The 26,621-nt window shown below is 40.0% G+C and overlaps 1 long non-coding RNA gene across 2 annotated transcripts in view; it reads right to left on the bottom strand.

Annotated features, from left to right (window-relative positions):
* Positions 1-10,638: 10,638 nt before the first annotated feature.
* Positions 10,639-26,621, bottom strand: part of LOC125482812 — a 34,420-nt gene continuing 18,437 nt past the window's right edge. For both annotated transcript variants that reach the window (XR_007261788.1, XR_007261787.1), the window contains exons 2-3: positions 15,795-15,989; positions 10,639-11,348 (exon numbers count right to left, since the gene is read on the bottom strand). This is a non-coding gene — a long non-coding RNA (uncharacterized LOC125482812). The remainder of the gene's footprint in view (positions 11,349-15,794; positions 15,990-26,621) is intronic.

Raw genomic sequence — 26,621 nt, 5'->3', positions numbered from 1 at the left:
TCACAGGAAAGCAATATGATTCCTCACAAGGTATGGATTATAATAACAGATGGACATCAGAAACATTATCTGAGCCTATTCAGTACCTTGCAAGATGGCCACGTATGTTTTGCTAATAATGGAAACTGTGGGGTAGTCAATTAATTTTAACTGACTACCCACTCACTTTACAGCATGTAGGCAGGGTTTAAGGCACCTAGTCACAGAGTCATAGAGTTATGTAGCATGGAAACAGACTCTTCAGCCCAACTTGACCATGCCAATCAGATATTCTAAACTGATCTAGTCCAATTTGCCAGTATTTGGCTCATATCCCTCTAAACCCCTCCTATTCATGTACTCATCAAGATGACTTTTAAATGTCGTAATTGTACCCGCATCCACCAATTCTTGCAGCTTGCTCCATACGTGTACCACCCTCTGTGTGAAAAGGTTGCCGTCAGGTCCCTTTTAAATCTTTCTTCTCTCACCTTAAACCTATGCCCTCTAGTTCTGAACTGCCCTACCCTGGTAAAAGAGACTTTGGCTATTCACCCGATCCATGCCCCTCATGATGTTAGAAGTTTCTATAAGATAACTCCTCAGGCTCCAATGCTCCAGGGGAGAAAAGAACCTTTTCAGCCTCTCCCTATTGCCCAAACCCTTCAATCCCAGCAACACCTTTGTAAATCTTTACTGAACCCTTTCAAGTTTAACAACATCTTTCCTACAGCAGGAAGATCAGAACTGAACACGGTATTCTAAAAGGGGCCTCACCAGCATGCTGTGCAGCCGCAACATGACATACCAACTCCTATACTCAATGCACTGACGAGTGAAGGCAAGCATGCCAAAAACCTTCTTCACCATCCTCGCTACCTGCGACTCCACTTTCAAGGAACTATGCACCTGCACTCCTAGGTCTCTGTTTGGCAGCACTCCCCAGGGCCCTACCTGTTCAACACTTCAGTTTTATCTAAATAACCGTGTCAAACATCTTGCTGAAGTTTGTCTTGACAATGTCTACTGCTTTGCCTTTAATGATCTTCTTTGTAGTTTTTTCAAAAATCTCAATCAAGTTAGTGAGACATGATTTCCTACACACAACGCCATGTTGATTTTACCTAATCAGTCCTTGCCTTTCCAAAAGCATGTAAATCCTGTCCTTCATAATCCCCTCCGCTAACTTACCCACCACTGACGTCAAGCTCAATAGTCTATAGCCCTCTAGCTTTTCCTTACCCCCTTTCTTAAATAATGACACCATGTTAGCCAACCTCCAGTCTTCTGGCACCTCATATATGGCTATCAATGATCTCCTCCCTAGCTTCCCACAAAGATCTGGGATACAGCTGATCAGATCTCAGGGACTTATCCAATTTTTTGTGTTTAAGACATCTGGCACCTCCTCTTCTGTAAATGGGCACTTTTCAAGATAGTACTATTTATTTCCCCAAGTTCTCAATCTATCATGTCCTTCTCCACAGTAAATACTAGAGCAAAATACTCATTTATTATCTCACCGAACTCCTGTGGTTCTACACGTAGACAGCCTTGTTGATGTTTTAGGGGCCCTAGTCTGTCACTAGTTACTTTTTTGTCCTTAATATATTTGTAGAATCTCTTTGGGTTCTCCTTAGCTTTATTTGCCAAAGCTATCTCATTTCCCCTTTTTGCCCTCCTGATTTCCCTCTTAAGTGTACTCCTACTGTCCTTATACTCCTCTATATTGATAATGGTTGAAACCCTTAGCTTACACTATGGTAACCAATAAATGGTTTTTAACAACAAGCAATCTCAACTGGTTGTCTTTTATTTTCGAAACTCTTTCCTCCTTATTAAGCCACTGTTTTAAGCCTAAAACAAAAGGGCTAAGTTCTGTTTAACTGCAAAAATTCACAGCTGGCAAAAATTTAAAAATCTTTTCCTCAAGCTTGACGCTAGTGGTAAGTTGTTTTGAGGGATGAAATTCCTTTTGACCCAAAACCAGGAAAAAGCATGTTTTCCTCCATAACAAATAATTTGCCTTGGATACTGTCAGATACATAACTTTGAATGATGAGTTTCAAAAATTCCAATTTTATGTTGAAAAAGGCAATCTCTCAAAACAGCACAGATGTACAATCTATATAGTATGGTTGCAGCTACAGATTGGAAAGAAATTTGTTGAGTTGCTTCTTAAATCAACACTCATTTTACTTGCATTTCTGTGGGAATTTTAACCCAAAGGAGTTTATAGCTTTGAATGCATGCATGAGTTTAACATGAGCAGGACTGCAAGTGCACCAGGAAGTTGGCTATCAACATCCACATTAATCTTGAGCACATTCGGGTAAGTGCGAACCTCTTGGCAGAATTAGATTGCCTATTAACATAGGGCAATCAATAAATTGGGTCTCCATATGTTTAGAACTCTGTATCTTTTCTCCTGCAATAAGGAAACAATAGGCCTTAATGAGATTGTAATGACATGTGTTCATCTCACAAATGCATTACATTTAGTGAGAACATAGAACATAGAACATAGAACATTATAGCGCAGTACAGCCCTTCGGCCCTCCATGTTGCACCGACCTGTGAAACCAATCTGAAGCCCATCTAACCTAAACTATTCCATTATCATCCATATGTTTATCCAATGACCATTTAAATGCCCTTAAAGTTGGCGAGTCTACTACTTTTGCAGGCAGGGCATTCCACGCCCTTACTACTCTCTGAGTAAAGAACCTACCTCTGACATCTGTCATATATCTATCACCCCTCAATTTAAAGCTATGTCCCCTCATGCTAGCCATCACCATCCGAGGAAAAAGGCTCCCACTGTCCACCCTATCTAATCCTCTGATCATCTTGTATGTCTCTATTAAGTCACCTCTTAACCTTCTTCTCTCTAACGAAAACAGCCTCAAGTCCCTCAGCCTTTCCTCATAAGACCTTCCCTCCATACCAGGCAACATCCTGTAAATCTCCTCTGCACCCTTTCCAATGCTTCCACATCCTTCCTGTAATGTGGTGACCAGAACTGTACACGATACTCCAAGTGCGGCCGCACCAGAGTTTTGTACAGCTGCCACATGACCTCATGGCTCCGAAACTCAATCCCTCTACCAATAAAACCTAACATACTGTACGCCTTCTTAACAACGCTATCAACCTGGGTGGCAACTTTCAGTGATCTATGCACATGGACACCGAGATCTCTCTGCTCTTCCACACTACCAAGAATCTTACCATTAGCCCAGTACACTGTATTCCTGTTACTCCTTCCAAAGTGAATCACCTCACACTTTTCCACATTAAACTCCATTTGCCACCTCTCGGCCCAGCTCTGCAGCTTATCTATGTCCCTCTGTAACCTGCAACATCCTTCCGCACTATCCACAACTCCACCGACTTTGGTGTCATCCGCAAATTTACTAACCCATCCTTCTACGCCCTCATCCAGGTCATTTATAAAAATGACAAACAGCAGTGGCCCCAAAACAGATCCTTGAGGTACACCACTAGTAACTGAACTCCAGGATGAACATTTCCCATCAACCACCACCCTCTGTCTTCTTACAGCTAGCCAATTTCTGATTCAAACCGCTAAATCACCCTCAATCCTATGCCTCCGTATTTTCTGCAATAGCCTACCATGGGGAACCTTATCAAACGCTTTACTGAAATCCATATACACCACATCAACCGCTTTACCCTCATCCACCTGTTTGGTCACCTTCTCAAAGAACTCGATAAGGTTTGTGAGGCATGACCTACCCTTCACAAAACCGTGTTGACTATCCCTAATCAAATTATTCTTTTCTAGATGATTATAAATCCTATCTCTTATAATCCTTTCCAACACTTTACCCACAACCGAAGTAAGGCTCACTGGTCTATAATTACCAGGGTTGTCTCTACTCCCCTTCTTGAACAAGGGGACAACATTTGCTAGTCTCCAGTCTTCTGGCACTATTCCTGAAGACAATGACGACATAAAGATCAAAGCCAAAGGCTCTGCAATCTCCTGTCTAGCTTCCCAGAGAATCCTAGGGTAAATCCCATCCGGCCCAGGGGACTTATCTATTTTCACACCTTCCAGAATTGCTAACACCTCCTCCTTATGAACCTCAATCCTGTCTAGTCTAATAGCCTGTATCTCAATATTCTCCTCGACAACATTGTCTTTTTCCTGTGTGAATACTGATGAAAAATATTCATTTAGCACCTCTCCTATCTCTTCGGACTCCACGCACAACATCCCACTACTGTCCTTGACCGGCCCTAATCTTACTCTGGTCATTCTTTTATTCCTGACACACCTATAGAAAGCTTTAGGGTTTTCCTTGATCCTACCTGCTAAAGACTTCTCATGTCCCCTCCTGGGTCTTCTTAGCTCTCTCTTTAGGTCCTTCCTGGCCACACCAGCTTTCTGTAAAGTCTTTCTTCTGTTATACATTTATCCTCATCTGGTACCATTGAACCATTTGATTTTATAATCAGAAAATTCCAATGATCTCCAGGCTAGTCTTTGATCTTCCAGCCTCAATAAGCTTGAACTCACAGAGAGAACTGGACTGGCCAAATTCACAACTATGACAAGTTCGATTGATGCATAAGACCTCTGCTTGCTAACCTACATTGATTCCTGGTTTATCAAAGTCTATACTATAAAATGCTCAGTCTAGCATTCAAATCTCTCAACAGACTTGTCCTTACCCTAAAGCTCCAATAACCCTACAACCCTGAAAGGACTCTACAATTTTCCAACTCTCACTTCATGTAAATCCCCACTTTTTTCACCCCATCTTGACTGCCTGTGCTTTTGAATGTCCAAGCTAAACTCTGGAATTACCTTGTTGAGTCTTTCAGTTTCTCCAACTATCCTCCTTTTAAGACAATCTTTAAAATCTGCCTCTTAGACCAAGCATTTAGTTACTAATCTTTATATTTCGTTATTTGACTTAGTACCAATTGTTGTTTGATTATATCCCTGTGAGGCATGAAGAATCATAGAGTCATACAGCTCAGAACAGGCCCTTTGGCCCTTTGATTCTATGTCGACCGATCTGCAATAATCCCATTTTCCAGCCTTGGCTGACAGCCCTGAATATTTTGACTTTTCAAGGACTCATCCACATACCTTTTATAAGTTGTGAGAATTCATGTCTCTACTACCTTACCAGGAAGTGCATTCCTGATTCTCACCGCTCTCTGGGTGCAAACATTTTTTTCTCAAATTCCTTCTAAACCCCCTGCGCTTGACCTTAAAATTATACCCCTTGGAGCTAGCAAGAACTGCAAATGCTGGAGTCAGAGTCAATACAGTGTGGAGCTGGAGGAATGCAGCAGGCCAGGGAGCATCAGAGGAGCAGGAGAGTCATTGTTTCAGGCCTAGACTCTTCTTCAGGACTGGGGAGGGGGAAGGTAGCTGGGAAATAAATAGAGGGAATAGGGGTAGTGCTGGGGCAAGGTAGGTGGGATGGCAATAAGTGGATGCAGATTGGGGATTGGTAACTGGGAAGGGTGGGGCGGATAGGTAGGAAAGATGATGGATGGGTTGTGTCAGGTCAAGGAGGCGGGAATGAGAGGGAGTGTTGGACATGGAATGAGGTTGGAGGTGGGGAGATTGTGAAACTGGTGAATTTTATGTTTAGGCCATCAAGCTGTGGGCTCCTGATGTGGAATATGAGGTGTTATCCCTCCAGTTTGCATCTGGCATCATTGTGGCACTGGAGGAGGCCCAGGATGGACATGTCACCCAGGGAGTGGAAGGGGGAGTTAAAATGGTTAGCAATCAGAAGGTGTTATTGATTATAGTATACAGAGTGCAGATGCTCCGCGAATCGGTCACCGAGTCTGCGCTTGGTCTCACCAATGTAGAGAAGGCCACACTGGGAGCAACGGATACAGTCGACCAGTTTGGTGGATGTACAGGTGAACCCCTGTTGGATATGGAAAGTTTGTTTTGGGCTTTGGATGGATGTGAGAGGGGAGGTGTAGGGGTATGTGTAGCACGTCCCATGATTTGCAGGGAAAGGTGCTGGATGTGGTGGGGTCATACTCTTTCATTATTGACTCTTCAACTGAGAGAAATAACTACATCCTATCCACCTATCCATAACCCTCATAATTTTATACACCTTAATCAGGTTCCCTCTCAGCCTTTGCTCCAAAAAAAAACTTGAGTATATGCAGCCTTTCTTCACAGGCACCTAGGAACATTTGATTCACTTAATGGAATATAAATGGAAATTGTTGTTGCATAGTCCAATAGTATTGTTCAGCTAGACGTTATTCATCCCTCATATTGCCATGTATATGCTTTCCAGCATAAACACTTTTTGTGAAATAGATCTTTTTCAAAACAGCAACTGCTCAGTGCATGCAAAATAGGGCAGATATACTGCATTTCCGCTTTCAGATTTTTGACAACTTGATTCCCGCTTGACTTCAGAAAATGAGTGTTAACATGATGTTATTTCCCCAAAATAGCCCTCAGCAAAAACAGAAAGATCCCTGTGTCGGTGGCATTTTGTCCTTTTGTCATCCTTACTTTGGTCTCAATCATGTAGCTTGCCAATTTTGGGTATCTGTCACTTACAAAGAAGGCTATTGGAAATTCTATAGGAATAATTGTACCAAAGATATTAATATTGCTTACTGTTGACTGAACAACAGATTTCTGTGGCATGGTAAGTGAACTTCAAAATATTCACAGCTTGTACACAAAACAAGATGGCTACCCAATATTAATGAGGAGGGTGGAGGGGAGGCTGGGAATGGTCCATCAACTTTGAATTTGATGATGAAACATCAAGACATCATTATAATTTACTTTTACATCTCCCACCTGGCAGCCAGCCAAAGGTGCTGCATAGGAAAATCATTGACAGGAAGTCAGTGCCAGGGAGTCCTCAGCAATTGGGAGAGAGATGGATGGGAATAGCCATTATTGGCACCACAGTGAGAGAAAGGCACTGTTTCGTGGCGAATGGGATGTTGGTGGGGAAGAGGCTGCAATTGACAGTGGAGGAGACAGAGTTTGTCTTGAGGGTTCCAGGGAAGCATTCCAGTTTCTGGAAAAAGCACTTAACTTTATATAGCAATCATTCCCATCTCCCTTTCACAGCTGAATTTTCTGACCATGAAATACTCATTTTGTAACAGTAACATTTAATACAGGCTCCCAATTACTCTGTGGAGGTAGCTATTTAAATATGAAACCTCCAGAGAAGCAAGACAGCAACAGTTCATTGTTTTGTGAAATACATTAGTTTGATCCTCCAGCTTTGGAAAAATTGTTTCACCAGGAATGAAACTACCAGCTTTGTATATGGCTATAAACTTGAATCTCATTTCTAGGTCTGTTCCACTGAGAAATAAAATGGAGGTATTCAGCGTTAAAATCAATAGAGGGGGATATTCAAATTTAATAGGGATGATAGTAGATTGATTGACAATGCACGGTGCACTTGGGCTGACCTACCAATACAACGGGAAGGTACTCAAATCTCAATTATGAATGCCATTGTGATTGGCATTTTGTGAATTCAAAAATACTTTTACCAATAATTTTATATGAATCAACAAACCAGATGGTTTAAAATTAAGTGCTGGCTCATGTGATATGAAATTTAGTCTAATGACTTGTAGGAAAGTCTGTGTCCTCCAGTCTTGATTGAGCCAGGTTTCTTCCGATCATACATGGAATTACGAGTTCTGGTCATAAAACCATTGGAACCACGACTCGGGTTTCAATGCCAAAAGAAAATTAAGCCAAGCTGAGGTTAACGTGCTGCTGGTAATGAGTACTGAACATAATAACCAGTTTACAAGCAGAATGAAGCAGCACATCCAAATTGGAACTGGATAATTCCAATTGGCTTGAGTTGCCCACATGCGAATTTTAAAATTCAACTCTTGCCACTGGTTGCTGACAGACAAAAGAAAAGGGTGTAAGAGATTATTCTAGATTGACGTTTTGATGTTGTGTGATATGTTCCAGATTGGAAGCAAAATTTAATGTTTCAGATTAGCAGAACAGGCTGATACCTGTGGCATAGCAGGAATTAGTTAGGTTTAATCTGGTTGTTTGCTGATGAAGGATAGAAAATTTGATCTTTGACAGAATATTGTGGTGTTACAGTGTAGCACGGTAAGGTAGGAGCTAACTAAAAATATTATTTCCAGGATCACACTCTCTTCACAGCAGAATAAATTTTATTTCAGATGAAATACAAGACCTCATCTACCACATTTGCAATTCATTACCGAATTAATTGATTTTTTTCTCCCTGTTGTTATTAATACAAGATGTTGTTCCTTGAACGCATGCTGGATTAATCTTTCAAGAAGAAGGAGGGGAAAGAAAGCTTCAAATGAGTCATTTTTTCCAGTCCTGCCTAATTTAAAACTTGCTTAGAATCCTAAACAAAAGCTTCCATGCTGGTATTTTGCAGCTTAGCTCCATGGTGTCTGGTTTCAGGCAACAATGCCAAGGTCATAATTTTCGGCCGCTGACAGGGCCCCCAGATGTCTTTGGTAAAATTAATCGCAGTTTGCCCGAAGGTCACCAGCAAGTAATCCATCAGGAAGTAATTTTAAATCACACTCCATGGCAAAAAACAAAAAGTAGCCATTTTAGCCCAGTTCATGCAGAGGTAACATAAAAGCAAATTCGGCTCTCTTTTCCCTGCAGCTGGCAAGGGTGTAGCTTGTACTTATGATAACATTTCCATGCCAAAGATTTTGAGGAACATGAAAATTTTATTCCCTTTGGTGATCATATTTGCATTTAATTTTTTTTTGGAAAAATTAGAATTTCCTACTGTTTTTAATTCTAGCAAATGTAATTAAAATGTAATACAACAGTTCTAAGAATTAAAATCACTTATCTGTGTGCCAAGATAATCTGGTTTTTCCCTGTCTGAGGCAAATTTATGTTTCAGTTTTTTAAACACAATCTGCTGTTGGCAATTGTTGTAACATGAACCCTGCTCTGAAATTCAGCTTTAAGCTGTCTGACTCATGACTCTCCTGTGAGAATTTATGTAATTTTGTACTTCCTTTACACATTGGGAATCAGAAATCTTTGCCATTTATTAGAAATGTACACCAAGGGTACTAAGGCTGAAAACCGGAGTTTGCAATTCTTCAGAAAACTACTTTGTAAGTTCAGTATCTTCCTTTCTGCAGCATACTGGATCTTGCTCAGTTTGGCAAAATCATGAAGACCCAATATTGGCTTTGGGAAATTCACTTTGTCCATATAGATTTAATCCCACAGTTTAATAGTCTACCTTTGCCTTGTTTAATTGCATTCAGTAGAATAAAGCTGACCAAGAAATTCAATTTGAATTTCTGAAGAAGGGCTCCAACCTGAAACGTTAACTTTCCTGTTCCTCTGATGCTGCCTGGCCTGCTGTGTTCCTCCAGCTCCATACTGTGTTGTCCCTGTCGCCAGCATCTGTAGTTCCTGCTATCTCCAAGAAATTCAATCACTACCTTTCCATATTATAAATAAGCCAAGTCACCTAATTACAACTAGTTAATTAAGATTAAACCTGTCTTCAGTGCCAATTGAACAGTTTTCTACATTAGGTAGCAGACTAATTTGTCATGTTCTGTGGGGTCTACCAGGGATCATCACTGGACACAAGCGAGTGGTTGGTGGGGTTTGCAGGAAAGGGCAAGGTTTGGGGAGGGATGGCTTTCAGCAGTGCATCCCTTCTTCCTGATAGGCTTTTCTGGGTGGCCATCATACGGCACAGGAGAGTCATGCCACTCAAACAGATATTGAGCTGTGCCAATCTTTCAGCCACTGATAAACTTCATTAGGCTTAGGGATTGATGTTGAGTGGCTCATGAATAAGCCTAACCATCGTCTAGCCATGAGTAAATTATTAATCGCAGGAGACTTTCCTGTCGCCATTGGACTGATGACATTGCCTCCTCCTTGATTTAGTGGCTTTGACAACCATGTTTCCTGTTGTGACAGGAATTGGGAGCTCCATTGATCCCAGATGTCACTGTCCCAATACCTGCCCTGGAAGTTTACGTTGCTGATCCATTGAGTGCGCTATTGATTTACAGGGATGTAGTGGTGCAGTGGTAATATCAATGGTCTAGTAATTCAGAACCATAGGTTAGCATTCTTGGTACAAGGGATCAGATCTACTATAAGGAGTGGTGAAATTTGAATTCAATAAAAATCTGAAATGAAAAAGCTTCAATGCTTGTTAATATGGGTCATGTCTGTTTATGAAGTGCGCCTGAACAATACTGTTTGAGTGCAATTGCCATATGAAACATCAGCTGGACTTTTGGCACTTTCAACCATGTTATAGGTGAGTCTGCTTGTTAATTCCAGCAAATGTTTACATATACACTGAACAATGTTTTGTTTATTTCATGGGTTTGTTTTATATCGCTGCAGTTATTAAATTCATTGTGTTGAAGTCTAAAGGAGTTGTCACAAGAAGAACATTGATTGTTGATTGTCAAGAGATTTAATTTACTTAAAATCAGAAGTCTGAATGCAAGAGAAATTAAACTGTTCATTTAATTGTATCAAAATAGTTAATGATCAGTGAGACTCTTCATCTTCTGTTTTTGTTCATTTTGAAATCTGCTGTGCTGATTTTCATCTGAAAATTGGCAAGCTTGCTACTCAATACAATTCTCAGAACATTTACAATATCTGTCACTCCCACGAGGTTTTGTTCTGTGTCTTTTCCAGATGCACAGAGCTGTACAGTTTAGGCAGAGCATCCAGTGCATTTAGCTTGTAATGTTGTTTCCTCTTGCTTCTTCTCTATTTCACCATCAAACCCACCAGAGAAAAGATAGTAATGAGAAAATGTGAAAAGAATTGATACTTTATTATCTTGCAGTGTTCCAAACCATGGGCTCAAGTACAAGAGGTACAGTGTACCACTTTATTTCGCATTATGAAATGTACTTTCTGTTATTTAAACATGGAACACAGCAGCAAATTTCCATATCCTGCGGACCCACTAACAGAAAATAAGATAAATAATCGATTGGCTCCAATTTTGGGAGGTGTCATTGGTTGAGGTAGAAAGTTGACAGTGTCGTCAGGATGCAACATGAAATTTAAACACAGATGGCACAAAGGTTGTGCTGAGTTCCACCTCTAATTTTCTTCTCGGCTACGCAGGTCATCGAGTCCAGTGTGCAGTAGCATCTTCCAGAACCGGACATCAATGCCCCTGTCGGTGAGCCGATGCTCACTGCTGTGCACAGAACCTTGGAGCGGCTGGACAAGTGTGCAGCCATGTTGTTTTGAGGGACCATTGGCTATAAAGCAGAGATCCTTTATTCCACTGACGTAAGGTCTTTACAAACACGAATGGTCATGAAGGCTGAATGAGGAAACACACACATACATAGAATTAAGTTTGTAGTTCATATCTAGTTGAGAAAATGTTTTCTTCCCCCACTGGCCAGGCTAGAATTTCATGTCCATCCCTCACTACATTTGAACTGAGTCTCTCTGTCAAGTCATTGTGGACAGCTTTTGGCTGCCCCTTGATTTGAGGATGACATCTAGTCAGGTTTGTTGACTTGCTCGCCGAGCTGACTTGTCTTCGTTCAGACGTTTCATCACCATGCTAGGTGACATCATCAGTGAGGCGTCCGATGAAACAATGCTGTTCTACTCCACTTGGAATTTATCCTGTCCTGTCCGATGTGGTGAGTAATGCCATTTTCCAGTTTTGATCTGTCTGGGTTTGTATATGGGGTCCAATTCTGTATGTTTGTTGATTGCATTACGGGGGAGAATCATGCCTCTAGGAATTCCCGTGTGTGTCTATGTTTGGCTTTGGCTACTATTTGTCCCAGTTAAACTGATGGCCTTCATTGTCTGAGTGTACTGATGTTAAAGACAGTTCATCGTCCTGTTTTGCTGCTAGCTGATGTTCAAGTATTCTGATAGCTAGTTTCCTTCCTGTCCGATGTAATGTTTGTGGCAGTTGTTGCATGGTATTTTGTAAACCACGTTGGTTCTGTATGTTGTGGGGATGGGGTCTTTAATCCTTGTCAGTGTTTGTTGTGGAGTGGCTGTGGGCTTATGTGGTCGTAGGAGTCTTGTTGTTAGTTCTGATATGTTCTTGATGTAGGGCAGTGTGGCCAGTGTGTTAGGGCATACTGTGTTCTCCTGTTGTTGTCTGTTTAGTAGGCCTCTGCGGATGAAGTAGCAAGGATATCCATTCATAGCAAAGATTTTGTATAGGTGTTCTTCCTCTTTCCTGTGTAGTTCCGGAGTGTTGCAGTTTGTCGTGGCCCATTTAAATAGTGTCCTAATGCAGCTTTGTTTGTGGACGTTGGGGTGGTTGCTGTGGGAGTTGAGGATTTAACCAGTGTGGGTTGCTTTTCTGTATACTGAGGTTTGGAATTCCTCATTGGTCTTACGCTCAACTCTAACATCCAGAAATGGAAGTTGATTGTTGTTTTCTTCTTCCTTTGTGAATTTAATCCCTGCGAATACATTATTGATGAAGTGGTGGGTCTCTGACGATTTGTTGAGTTTAATAATGACAACTGTGTCACCTATGTACCGGATCCACAGCTTCAGTTGAATACTGGGGTGGGTGGTGTGTTCTAGTCTTTGCATGACTGCTTCTGCAATGAGTCCTGAGATGGAAACTAGCCATTATAATACATGAACATCAGCTAGCAGCAAAACGGCACGACAAACTTTCCTTCACATCAGTACACTCAGACAATGAAGGCCATCAGTTTAACTGGGACAACATAACCATAGTAGCCCAAGCCAAAAATAGACATGCACGGGAATTCCTAGAGACATGATTCTCCACCCGTAATGCAATCAACAAACATATAGAATTGGACCCCATATACAAACCTATACATATCAAAACTGGAAATGACACTACTCACCGTAACGGACCACACAGTATAAGTTCCAAGCGGGGTAGAACAACATTGTTTCATTGGATGTCTCACTGATGATGTCACCTAGCATGGTGACAAAATGTCTGAACGAAAACAAGCCAGCTCAGCGAGCAAGTCAACAACCTCACCCACAACCCGAGCTACAGATCCTTGCTAAAACTTTAAACAAACTAGTCAGAGTCACAAGTTGTTGCTATGTGCCTTCTTGTGATTTATCATCCTGATTCTCAACCTGCAGACCTGCAATGTGGTAGAATGGCCCATGAGGCAGTGCACAATTTGCTTTCTCTCTATCACTTCTGCTGCTCTGCCTCATTAGGAAGGCATTTGGCCTTGAGGTGTTATGCTACCTGATGGATAGGTTATTGTCTCCATGAGGCCTCTCCCTGTCAAAGATGCCCTTTTCTCTAGTGAGATCCCACTCAACTTCTCAGGCTCCCTTCCCGGTGACCTCTCTCACCATTAACATGTGCTGCTGAAGGCCCTGTTGCACAGGAATGAAAAACCCCTGTGGGGATTTATTTCTAATATATGTATGAAAAAGTTTAGCAAGAACAATTGCTTACAATAACTGATGCTGCTTGACTAACTGACTGAGAAAAGCATCTCTGTTGTTTATACAAAATTGTTCCTTTCACAATGCTCTATCATTTATTTGTAATTTTTACTTTTATGTGAAAACATAAATTTATTGAAGTGATAGCAATTGAAAACTGAGTAAATTCAGTAATTGAAGAGAAATTCAAACAATACGTTTCTATCTGCCAGTATTTTAAGTGATAAATTCCATATTTGATTAGTTGTCCAATCACACTTATTCTTGTTCCTTACACTGGTTATTTCCAGTAATGGGTGTTTATCTGATGATTTAGCAAATAGGAAACTATTAGCAAGAGTACTTTCTGATGAGGAATTGAGCCATGCAAATCAAAATGTGATCAGTTCAGTTCCTGGCTTGTGCTAACTGGATGATCTTTGCCATCAAGGTATTAAAATATGCCTCGATTTTCCCTCAGTTAAAAAAAGGAAAGGCCAATTAGCTTGGCAGCACAGTGACTCAGTGGTTAGCACTGCTGCCTCACAGCACCAGGGACCTAGGTTCAATTCCACCCTCAGGCAACTGTCTGTCTGGAGTTTGCACGTTCTCCCCGTATCTGCATGGGTTTCCTCTGGGTGCTCTGGTTTCCTCCCACGGTCTAAAGATGTGCAGGCTAGGTGGATTGGCCATGCTAAATTGCCCAAAGTATTCAGGGATGTGTAGATTAGGTGGGTTTTTGGCAAATGGGTCTGGGTGGGATGCTCTGTGGGTCAGTGTGGATTTGTTGGCCAAAGGGCCTGTTTCCACACTGTAGGAATTCTATGATATTTATCATCCACATTTCATCTAGGTGTTTCCATTTCGTCTAATTTATCTGAAATGACAATGTGTGGTGCTCAGTCGAAAGGCTTAAAATTGTGAATGAAAGCGAAACATGTGCATTTTATTTTGTGAAAACTCTAAAAAATATCATGACATCTTCATTCTTTCTTACCTATAGAAAAATTAACTTGTATTCATTTTTAACTGAAGCACATTCAATTTTTCTATTTTTTTCCTAAGAATTTGTACTCAAGAATCTGTGCCTAGGTACCTAAGATGGTGCCTAAGATTGATAAGTGGCAACTTGTAAACTTTTCACTGAACTCACGTGAGTACATGTAACAATGAAGCTAATTCAATTCAATTCAATATATCTGTTTTGAGGCCTGAGGAAACAACTTAGCAAACGCTGAAATCAGTAAATCAGTTCAATAGTTTCCCAGCGCTCTTGGATTCCCCTTCTTGTATACAGAATGTAAAAATGGACATTAGAGCAACAAGTGTACGCAGAACTCCAACAGAATTCTCTTTGGTAGAATAGAACTTGAATATTGTTGACAAGAGAGACATGACATGGAAGCTTTTCATCTTGCATTCATCAGGTTAAGTGCAAAAATGCCCAATTTCAAATCGTCACAACAATTTACACTACAGTCAAAAAAATCACTGCAAGTTCCTGGATAATTCAAAATATGCACCATATTCAAACATATTCCTTTTGTTTGCAGAGACTGTGTCCTGTGTGTGAATGTGAGCTGCTTCAGGCAAATGTAAATAAACTGGGGGCTTGAGGATCCAATAGTTCTCTGCCGCTTTTTTATAGTGGCAATCCATTGATCAATCAGAGTCAATTTACCCGACCAAACAGCACCCTTTTGTGGCATAGATTGTGATCATTTGAAATTTGCAATCTTAAAAAAAAACTTTGTTGCCATTTTTTGTTATTTTTCATTTTGTAAAATGTCCTTTAGCAATATTCAAGAATTCTGTTTGTCAACACTTGAAAAGTAAATATTTGGAAGATGGTTTTGTGACTTTGATCTCTATAAACATGAATGCTACTTTGCCGGACTCAAAATGCCCAAGGGGGCTAGGGAACCTGAATGTTGAACCCACTTAGAAGATGCTCCTAATGCCTGAGTAGCAGTCTGGATACATAACTCCTATTCCAACTGTGTGTTGCCACCTGGCGTCTTTTATGCCCCCTTATCCAGTCCCATAGCAATAGTGTATATGAATGACAATGTACAGCCATAAACCCTTAAGCGATAACTAAATATAGCAGATTGGCAGACTAACAAGATATGTACTATGAGTAACTTATGAAATTAAAAAGTGTAAAATTAATATGATTTGAATTAACAATGAGATTAGCAGCAGGATTTTTTTCAGGCAGCCATTCTGTGTATCTGTTACTACATTATTTCACATTGACATTTAAAATTCTGTCCCAGGGGTTATTGATTGGTCCATACAAGCTGTATTCAATGTTTATTTTGATAATTCTGCAGGTGATCGTGAAAAAACCAACCTTTCTTACGTTTCACTCCCTTCCTACGCTGTTTTGTGGCAGAATAGGAGGGGGAGTATAGCATTACTGGATCAAATTTCCTTCTTCTCAAATATTGTTCAGTCACAGTGATTCAAATCCACTTCAGCTTATCTGTCCTTTCTGCCGCTGGTCCTTTGGAAAAGCTCAATTCTCATGTATGGATGAGTATATAAGCTGTACAATAAAAGGGAAATGTGGTTGAAAATCATTGAACAGCCAACAACTAAAGGATTATTGGCAACAAGAGTGTACATTATTAAATTCTATGAGATGGGATTAAGATAAAGAGTGCTCTGTATCTAAGAAAGAATAGATTAAATCCTTGAAGATAAAAGCTCAAATGTTATTTTGCTTTACAGGTGAAGCAAGTCAGAACTCTTGACATTAAGAGGCAATTTCTCATTTAATTCACTTTTTAAAAAAAAATAAAACTAATGGAACGGTTATTTTATTTAATTCCCTTTTATCCCCTAATGCTGATGTCACACTTTACAGATCATTATCCAGTTTTCATAGCTTTGCCAAACTGGTCATTTCTTGAAATGTGTATTTTGATGATAAATGTTGGCAAGCTGTTAGACTTTAGACAGAGGTACATCAGAGCCAAGTCAGGACTTACCCCAACGTATGAACATGAGAATTAAGAGCAGGACTAGGCTGCTTGGCACTTTGAGTTTGCTCTGTCATTCAACAGGATGTTGGCTGATCTGATTATTCCACATTCCCACCTACCCTAATAACCTTTCACCCCCTTGCTTATCAAAAGTCTATCTATATCTCTGCCTTAAAAATATTCAAGAAAACTGCTTCCACCACCTTTTAAGGAAGAGAGTTACAAAGGCCTACAATCCTCTTTGAGAAAAAATTCCCATTTCTGTCTTAATTGGGCAGCACCTTATTTTTAAGCAGTGACATCTAGTTCTAAAAATCATCTCACAAGAAGAAACATCTTTTCCACATTCATTCTGTCAAAATTCCTCACAATCTTATTTGTTTCAATCTCATTGCCTCTCACCTTTCTAAACTCCAGCAAACACAAGTCTGGTCTATCCAACCTTTCTTCACATGATAACTTTCCTATTCGAAGTGTAAATGCAGTAAATCTTCTCTGAACTTCTTTCAGGGTACTTACATCTTCCTTAAACAAGAAGACCAATACTTTATACAGTTCTCACTGTGACACACAAATACATTATGTAGCACAGGGCATCACCAACAGTTTTCTAGCTTAAAAATAATATCTATATATTTCAAGCAAATTTTACCACCAGCCAATGTTTTGTACACAAATAAGCAACAGGTCAATACAAGAAGAGATTCTTCCAGTTTCCCCTTCTCTGTCTCATCCAGGACACCTTGGTCTGCTCCTTCTCCACTCTCAACACCCACTATAACCCATAGAACCCATGCAATTACAGAAAGTGTGACACATACCTGTTTACTTCCTCCCTTCTCACTATCCAAGGCTCCAGACACACCTTTCAGATGAAGTAGCAATTTATCTGCACTTCACTCAATCTAGTCTTTGCTGCTCACAATGTGCTCTCCAGTACACTGGCGAGACCAAATGCAGACTGAGTGACCATTTTGCTAAATACCTATGTTCTGTCTGTTAAAATGACCCCAAACTTCCAATTGCCTGCCACTTTAACACACCACAGTGTTCCCTGGCCAACAGTTCTTTCTCAAGCCTGCTGCAGTGCTCCAGCGAAGGTCAATGCAAGCTGAAACAACAACACCTCATCTTCTACCTAGGTACCTTATAGCCCTCAGGACTCAACATTGCGTTTAACAATTTCAGAATGTGAACACCTTTCCCCCATGTTGGTTACTGTCCCTGGTTCCTGCGTTGTATAGGTTTCTCCCTGCACATGCAACATATTTTCAATTTTTCACTCATCTTGTAAGCAACCTAACGAGGATTTATCTCTTTCTCAGCCTATCATCAACTATTTGTTTGTTTGCTCTTTTCTCTCTCTCTCTCCAGGCTCCGACTCTGTGTATTCTATTCATTAACACCACACCTCTCTCTCTCTCATCAGGGTAAATATGACCCTTTCCCAGCTATTTTCAACTCTGACAAAGGGTCACCACACTTGAAATATTAACTCTGTTTTTCTGTCTGCAGATGCTGCCAGACCTGCTGTGCTTCTCCAGCACTCTGTTTTTGTAACAGGTCAAATACTTTTCATCAAGAATACCTTTATTTCTTTCTAGAATGATACAATCCCTACAGTGTGGAAACAGGCCCGTTGGCCCAACAAGTCCACACCGAACCTCTGAACATCCCACCCAGATCCATCCCTCTAAAACACATCTAATCTACACATCCCTGAACACTATGGGCAATTTAGCATGGCCAATCCACCTAGCCTGCACATCTTTGGACTGTGGGAGGAAACCAGAGCACCTGCAGGAATCCCATACAGACATGGGGAGAATGTGCAAACTCCACACAGACAGTCACCTGAGGGTGGAATTGAATCCCAGGTCCCCGGCGCTCTGAGGCAGCAGTGCTAACCACTAAGTCACTGTGCCACCCTTAAGTAAGTTAGGTGGATTGGCCATGGGAAATGCAGGGTTACTGGGATAAGGTAGGGGCATGGGTCTGGCTGGGATGCTTTTCAGAGGGCCAGTGCAGAATTGGTGGGCCAACTGGACTGTTTCCACACTGTAGGGGTTCTATGATTATGATTCTATTCAATCTCTCTTCAAAAGACAGCTTTCTCATGCCAGCCATCAAACTAGTGAGCCTTTATACAGTTTTCCAGGCAAGTATGTTCTTCCTTAGGCACAGAGACCAAAACTGCACATAATACTTCATGCATAGTCTCACCAAAATATTGTACAATTACAGCAAAACTTCCTTATTTTTGTACTCCAACTCCTACTACAATAAGGATCAACAAATCATTTACTTATCTAATTGTTGCTAGATCTGCAACTTAACTTTCTGCCTTTGGGGTGTACAAGGAGACCAGCATTTAATATTTTCTCACTGTTTGATAAAAATCTGTTTTCCTATTCTTCCAATGAAAGAAAATAACTTCATACTTCATCCCTAACATACATTCCCTAACTTTATATAATCAGCAAGCTTTGATGCATTACCCTAAGTTCCTTTGTCTGTTGCTAACATAATTTGTAAATAGCTGAGTCGAGTACCAATTCCTGTGGCACCCCATTAGTTACAGCCTGCAAATGTGAAATTTATCCAGTTATTCCTGGTCTCTGCTTTTGTCCTTAGCCAATCTGTAATCAATGCTACTGTTAACCATAACTCCACAGACACTTACCTTCTGTAATAAGCTCTTAACTGTCACCTATTCAAAAAGCCTTTTTAAAATCTAAATATACTATACCTAATTGTTCCACTTTCTCTCCAATGCTGGTTACATCCCAAATATTTCAATAAATTCGTTGAATATGGCTTTCTTTTCAAATAAACCCATGTTGACTCTGCCTAAACACATCACAATGTTCTTAGCACTTTGTTACCACTTCTGTTATAATGGAAACTAGTGTCTCCTGGTGATTGATGACTGATTTAAACTGGTCTTCTAACCCATTGGAACCTTGCTGGAATAAAAGTGAATTGTGAAAGACCACAATCAGTGCATTCAGCATCTCTGCAATTACCTCTTTATAATCAGAGGATATCTATATCTATTGTTAATTCATAAGTTACCTGAAATTAGACTGTTTTTAAAAAAAAGTTTATCTAGAAAACACTGTTTCTCTTCAAAGGTCTTTTTCTGTAGATTTTTTTGAATTCTTGTAGAATATTGTTTTACATATGAAATTTATATGAAGTATGAACACTCTACTGCCCAACATAAGATTTAGACAGGACTAGCAGCTGAGGTTCACCTCTCTAAAGTTGGGGACAGCAAAGGTTATTCTCATTCATTTCACTTGTCTGTATGATAGACACTACTGCAGCTAAAAATCAGTCCTGCTGACTGAGACAAGTAAAGCCAAAACTCATTGAGGATTCCTAGCCTTCTACTAGCTTTCCCAGCCTCTTTTCCCATTTATATTTTTCTGCACATTTTGAATCTGATTAAAATGGTGAATGCTTGTGTTAACAAATGCTTTGTATGCTTACATAATGGGGATGGCTCTCAGGCCGGATTTTCATTGTGATGATAACAGCCGATGAGGCTGGAAATCACAAGCCTCACTCCCAAACACCTCATTTCCCACTTTCATGTGGTTGGATGTCATAGAATCATCAAATGCTTATAGCATGGAAGGAAAGCATTCTGTCCATCATGTTTATGCCTGCACTCTACAAGAGCAGCCCAGCTTGTTCCACCTCTCATTTGGACTGTGCCTTGCTGCTAATAACCATATTTGTGAAACTTTGCAGTGAAGGCACTTGTTGGGTAAGACTCCTGACCTACCTTTTAAGAATAGCATATTCTGGAACTGTACAGTTACATAGAGCCACATTTGAACAGAGCTATGCAAATACTTGTGATTTTATAAAATGTTTATTTGTTGTACAGTATTGACCCTTTATAGTGAAATGTAACTTTCTATTTGAAATATCATTTTCCTGTTAATTTAGTAAATATGTTGTCTTGGTTTACAGTTTCTCCGCAATTAAATGGATGAGAATGTAACCAGGCCTGTGCAGTCAACACACTGAGTGTGCAAGTATGATTCATAGAGGCCATTGGCCAGGTGAAATCATTAATTGCTTCCATTGGGGTGGAAATTTGGCAGCCTTGGAGTGTGAAACACAAAACGTGCACATTAAATCTTGTAAGTGCAGGTTTTGCCTTTGAACAGTTTTCTCTGAACAGCCGAAGTTTCGAGTGTATATTCCAGATTTCCAGCATCTATAGTATTTTGTTTTTACACGGGCTTTTGAAGAAGGCCATGCCTCCATTATGAGCTCTGAGATATGGCACTTTATCCAAAGATGCCATGTTACTTTGGGAGTAGAATTCTGCCAGCAAGCCATCATGATCACCCCAACTCAAATAAAAGGCTCCTTTCTATGTCACAACCACGGCCTTGCATACTTACATTTCAGTGTGCAAATCTAGTAGCTGCAGACATTGCCTTACAGTGTTTGTTATGGAATGTGTCTGTGAATTGGAAACTTCAGATTCTGTTTCTATGTACCTAGGTCTCATTACGGTTGCTTAGCTAACATGACAAGGAGGCAATTAGTGCACAGAATTTAAGGGTCATGATTTCTTGAGGCTATAACTTTTAATGGTAATTCTTTGAATGGCCAATTAAGTGCAAATCGAAGCCAGATTGGCTACATTACAGAAGTACTGCAGTCATGATTACTTCAATTGCCCCTAGCAGGATCTCCAATTCCAAGAATTTTACTTTGCAACTGAAGGAGAAAACAATAACTCACTCAATCTACTTTGCATATAGTATCAGCCATTGTGTTTTGTTATTGCACATCGGAAACTTGCCATGTAAGATTGTAAGTCCAAATTCATTTTTAGCAACAATAATTTGCAAGCTGTACCTGTGGCGCATGAATTTCCCCTATCCTCCATGTTCCCTTTTGTGTTACTGTCTCGCTGATCCTTAAAACTCATACTCATTTATTTTTAGCCCAATTATATAACTATTAATGTCCCCATTTTACATTGAGAGCCCATGACTTTTGGAATTCCTATGCCTTTTTGACCCTACACCCTCCCATGATCAGTCCAGAGTGAACTCCCTCTCCTCCCTTTTGGAGATTCCAAAACCCTCTTATTCACAATGCGGGTCCTTTATTCATTGACGGGATGAGGGCATCGCTGGCTAGGCAACATTTATTGCCCATCTTTAATTGCCCAGAGGGCAGTTAAGAGTCAACCACATTGCTGTGGGTCTGGAGTCACATGTAGGTCAGGTCCACCCTATTAGATACAATTGTCCCCTATTACTGTCACCATTCTCTCAGTGACCCAATACAATAAAGCCCCAAGACTTGAGTTGCCCACTTTCCCCAGGCTTCATGGACTGCTCCTTCATAAGCCCTATGGGCAGCACAGTGGCTCAGAAATGAGTGGGAGGGTCCACTATGTGAAAGATGCAGGGATGCTTCAGAGTGATTAGGACCAGTTAATTGAGAAGGCAAATGCATGGCAGGTGAAGTGTAACATGAATAAATGTGATATTATCCAATTTTGTAGCAAAAACAGAAAGGTGATTATTATCTAAATGTCAATAGATGGGAAAGGAAGAGTGCAACGAGACCTGGGTGTCCTTGTACACTAGTTGCTAAAAATAAGCATGCAGGTTCAGTACATGGTGAATAAGACAAACAGTATGTTGGCCTTCATAATGAGAGGATTCAAGTACAGGAGCAGGGATGTCTTGCTGCATTTGTACAGGGACTTGTCCAGCACATAAACGATTAATCAAACAAATGTAGCTGTTTGGGAATCTAGATGTGGCATTTCTGATTAACAAATCAAAACAAAACACATCATAATTGGATGTGTAATAGGAATATTGATTTGTAAAGCATATGTACATATACTTTAACATTCTGTTGCATTTACTAGTAAAATTAAAATTAGGAATTTTAAATATTTAAGAATTTTTTTGATTGGAGGACATGAGTGTCAAGATAGGGATGTTGGAGCAGGTGTGGTAGAATTATTAAACAAAAGTAACTGCTTTTACTCTGACGTATTTCACGACTACATTGCCCTCTGAGTCAAAAAAAACAATGTGAATATCAGCAAGTAAAAATCAGTGTCTGACCACAATATAGACCAAAACTGATTTTTCATCATGCTAACCTCTTGGGAATGACAAACTTTTGTAATATTTGAGCCACAATGACTGGCTGTTTTGTTGCCACAAAATGTCTAAGAAAAGTGCATAACAGAGCATAAGAACTATGCTATTGGTGCTTTCTTGATTACTGAATCGTGGCATGAGTTAATAATATACTCGTGAAGCACAGTAACTTATGTTGTTTGCGGCTTGAAGATATTTCCATCAAAATGAGTGTATGTGCCTAAAATGATGTCATAGTAGCTAATCCAACAGTTAGTTAGCAAGTTCTCTTGGACAACAATGATCTCGTGCTTGAAATTGGAGCTGTAGAGAGGCACTTTGTTGAGATGTAGCTAGATAGAATGTCACTATTACTCTGTGATTCTTGTGTTAGCTTCAGTAATTCATGGGTGACAAATGATTCACATAGAACTGAAGAATGGAACAAATTGTTATGAAAGCACTAGGTGTCTAAATACTTGCATTATAATCATAGGCATATGCATGTCTGGACTCAAACTAAACAATTTGGATGTACTTCTCTCAGCCTCAGTTTAACATGCTGCAAGAAAACAAAGCTCTGTAAGATTCAGACCTCAAACTTGATATCATTAGGTCACAGTGACAACATTATGACCATGTCCCTTAAACATTCACTGCATTTCTGTTGAAAGACATTACACAATAGAGAACATCATTTGGCAAGGCCTTGACCTAATTTTTTACTGGTATCTTACAAATTGTCAGGCCTGAAAGCATTCTGGACATCAGGTGTTGAACAAATGTCAGTAGACACCAAAGCCAGCAGTTACTTCAACTGCTGCAGGGCTTTCAATAGAAGGTATAAACTTTCACCTTAAATTTATCTACCACTAGCAACTGTGAAAATTCACATTCATGAAGCAGTAAGTAAGAATGGATTATGGTCAAATGGCAATGTGTAGGAGAGAGAGGAAAAGCAGCCACATCCTTGTCCAATTTCGGCAGTTCACTCAATGCACTTCAAAAGGAGACCTTTTTAGTGATCTTAAAGCCCATGCCACTGATAAGCTGAGAAATGTTATGAGTTGTTTTTGTACTTAGGAAAGAATTGCTTAATTTCTAAGACTAAATATGTACTTTTCTTAGACATTTTGTAGCAACAAAGCAGCCAATCATTGTGGCTCAAATATTACAAAAGTTTGTCATTCCCAAGAGGTTAGCATGATGAGAAATCAGTTTTGGTCTGTATTGTGGTCAGACACTGATTTTTACTTGCTGATATTCACATTGTTTTTTTTGACTCAGAGGGCAATGTAGTTGTGAAATACATCAGAGTAAAAGCAGTTACTTTTGTTTAATAATTCTACCACACCTGCTCCAACATCCCTATCTTGACACTCATATCCTCCAATCAAAAAAATTCTTAAATATTTAAAATTCCTAATTTGAAAAGCATTACAAGGTTACTTTGAACAATACTGCAATTAGGAACGATTCTAGACTTCCAAAATTCAATTGATCTCCAGATGAAAATCAATGAATAATATTTTATGCATCCTCCAACAATTAATCTGATTTAAAAAGGGAACTGAGACTGAGATACTAATACTGGTGAGAGTGAAGGTATCTTTGAGGAGTACAAACAGAGCTAGGTCTATAATGCCATGGTTGGTTCAATTGTACAGGGAAGTTAGAAAGAATATTAATTGAGACCATTAAAGATAGGAAATTCAATAATTAGGAGAACACATTACTACAGCCACAGATGTGGATCTAGGATAGTATGTTGTCTTATAGGCGCCAGGATCAATTACACCACTGAAAAGCTGCATGAATTTTCTGCTGTCTTTAAGCAGCTTGGTAATGGCAAGAAATTTTTGCTAAATACAACAAAAATGGAAAAATCAGAATCACGATCTCAAGAAAAAAATTCCAATCTTCCCCTTCAGGTTTGAATGTGAGTTTAGAATCTTTCTAATGAACAGCAATTACCTTATTATCATGGGTTTGAATTTCATTATTAGCCCAATTCATCTCATTTCTATGCAGCTTCAAATTCTCCTCTCCTTCCTTGAGGGGCCCATCTGCATCAATTCCTGACAAGAAAATCAGGGTCATTACTTGCCAGCAGCAGCTCACCCCTTCCTTGTCTGGGCCTTCGTCCAACTCTAACTACACCAGAACACACCATCATGCTTTAATAACACCATCCTCCTCCACTCTCCACCCAAACAAGTTGGCAACAAGCGGACACCAACCTCATCACATCATCATGCTTCCTTTCGGACCAACTCACACACCACTTTAGTCCTTCAGAGCTTCATTTTGGAGCTCAGGGACACTTTTGCTTGAAGGTTTCTGCCAGGTCATTTTGCACAAAGGGACACACAGCTATGTCATAATTCTACTCAAAATTCATCTTAATGCATTTAGTCATTTCTTAGCGTTTGATCACTTTGTGCTTAATTTTATGTTGTCATCCTTTGTGGCTTGCATTGCTTTTTAATGCATTTGCTGGTCAGCGAGATAAAGTACTGCCCACCGTTCCCCCTCCCTTCCCTCAAATATCTCTGGGTTCCTTTTGCTATAATGAGAAGTTAATCTGCCTTTCTGGGTCATTTTCTTCGGTAATGTTGCAGGGCTACAGTGCAAATGGTTAGTCCCTGGCTTGCAATGTCTCAAGTGGTGCTCAGGTTTAAATTTGTCACTAGTGTAATGACATTGCAAAGTCCTGCTAGCAGTGAGGATGTCCAAATCTCTTCCTGCATTGTTCTATAAGATGGGAACTGAAGAGGTTGGTTAAATATGTAATGAGGTGAAGAGCAGAAGATTGAGTGAAAAGTATTTCTGTGGGCCATGGCAGACCCTGTGCCATAAATCTCACTTGAAAAAACACTACCAAGGAATGGGAAAATTCAGTCTTTTTTTTTTCAATAGGGGATGTACTATCTGAAAATAGCGATCACTTGGGTCCCTTTCAAAGTATAGCCAGTTATATAACCACTGTCAACCATAAGGCCATCAGCACATTTTGAGGCTATTACCACCTTGATAATACCAAATGAAAAGAAATTGACTTTGTGAAGTACACTGGTTGCAGTGTCCAGCAGGAGATAATATGGGCTTTCATGTTGCTTTGTGCTGGCCCAAGCCATGTAAAGACTTTTCTCCTTAGTCATTGTCAAGTAGATGCAACAACATGTACACATTTGGCTTCTGTCAGGATGATCAAATAAATATTGCTGGCTGTTGACCACCCTAACTTACCACATTTTATACATTACTGTCTGAAGCATGATGCACTAAGATTGGGATGTCTCCTAGGAATCTTCCAGCATTATGGTTCATCAGACTTTCCTACAATTTTTTGTACTTTTTGATCTGATGTCGCTGGTTCCTTTGAGAATAGCAAGCTCTACATTTAGTGATCCTGTGCCAAAGTGAGGACAAACAGTCTTGTTTACAGATACTGATATGATGATGGTGACCACAGAACACTTGGACTGCAGCCTGATCAGACTGGCATTCCTGCCTCCTTCCCTTCATCTACCTCCAGAAAGCTCACATATTGGGGAATTCTTACCAGGAAACTTGTATTGCCATTAGCAAGGAAATAAGAAATAGCAATGTAACTGGCACAATTGGCTTTCTTTAGAATTCAAGTACCAAAACAAACATAAAATATGAAAGAATTATGAAAATTATATCAGAATTCATTGGCAACTGGAACAGATATAAGACAGGTGGCAGAATCAATAAAGCTTTCTTGACACCAGTATCCAATATGAAAGTTCCCCAAAGCAGCTTCTAATCTCATGAAATCTATATTGCTGTCCATTTATTGTGAGACAGCATTGAGAGAATTCTCCTCATTTGCTCTTTTCACCGCCCAACATTCCTGTGCAATGATTCCTCTGACACTAAGATAAGTCTAAATACCAGAAATACCAGAGTACTGGTATGAGTGATGGTACCTCTGGGGAGTACAGACAGAACCAAATCCACAATTTCATGGTTGAGTCAGCTGCGCAGGGGAGCAGAACAGCATTAGTGATGTGTGATTTTGTAGTA

This window comes from Rhincodon typus, chromosome 3 (genome assembly GCF_021869965.1).
Source record: "Rhincodon typus isolate 14 chromosome 3, sRhiTyp1.1, whole genome shotgun sequence".
Classification (NCBI taxonomy): domain Eukaryota; kingdom Metazoa; phylum Chordata; class Chondrichthyes; order Orectolobiformes; family Rhincodontidae; genus Rhincodon; species Rhincodon typus.
This window is presented reverse-complemented; position numbering and strand designations above follow the sequence as displayed.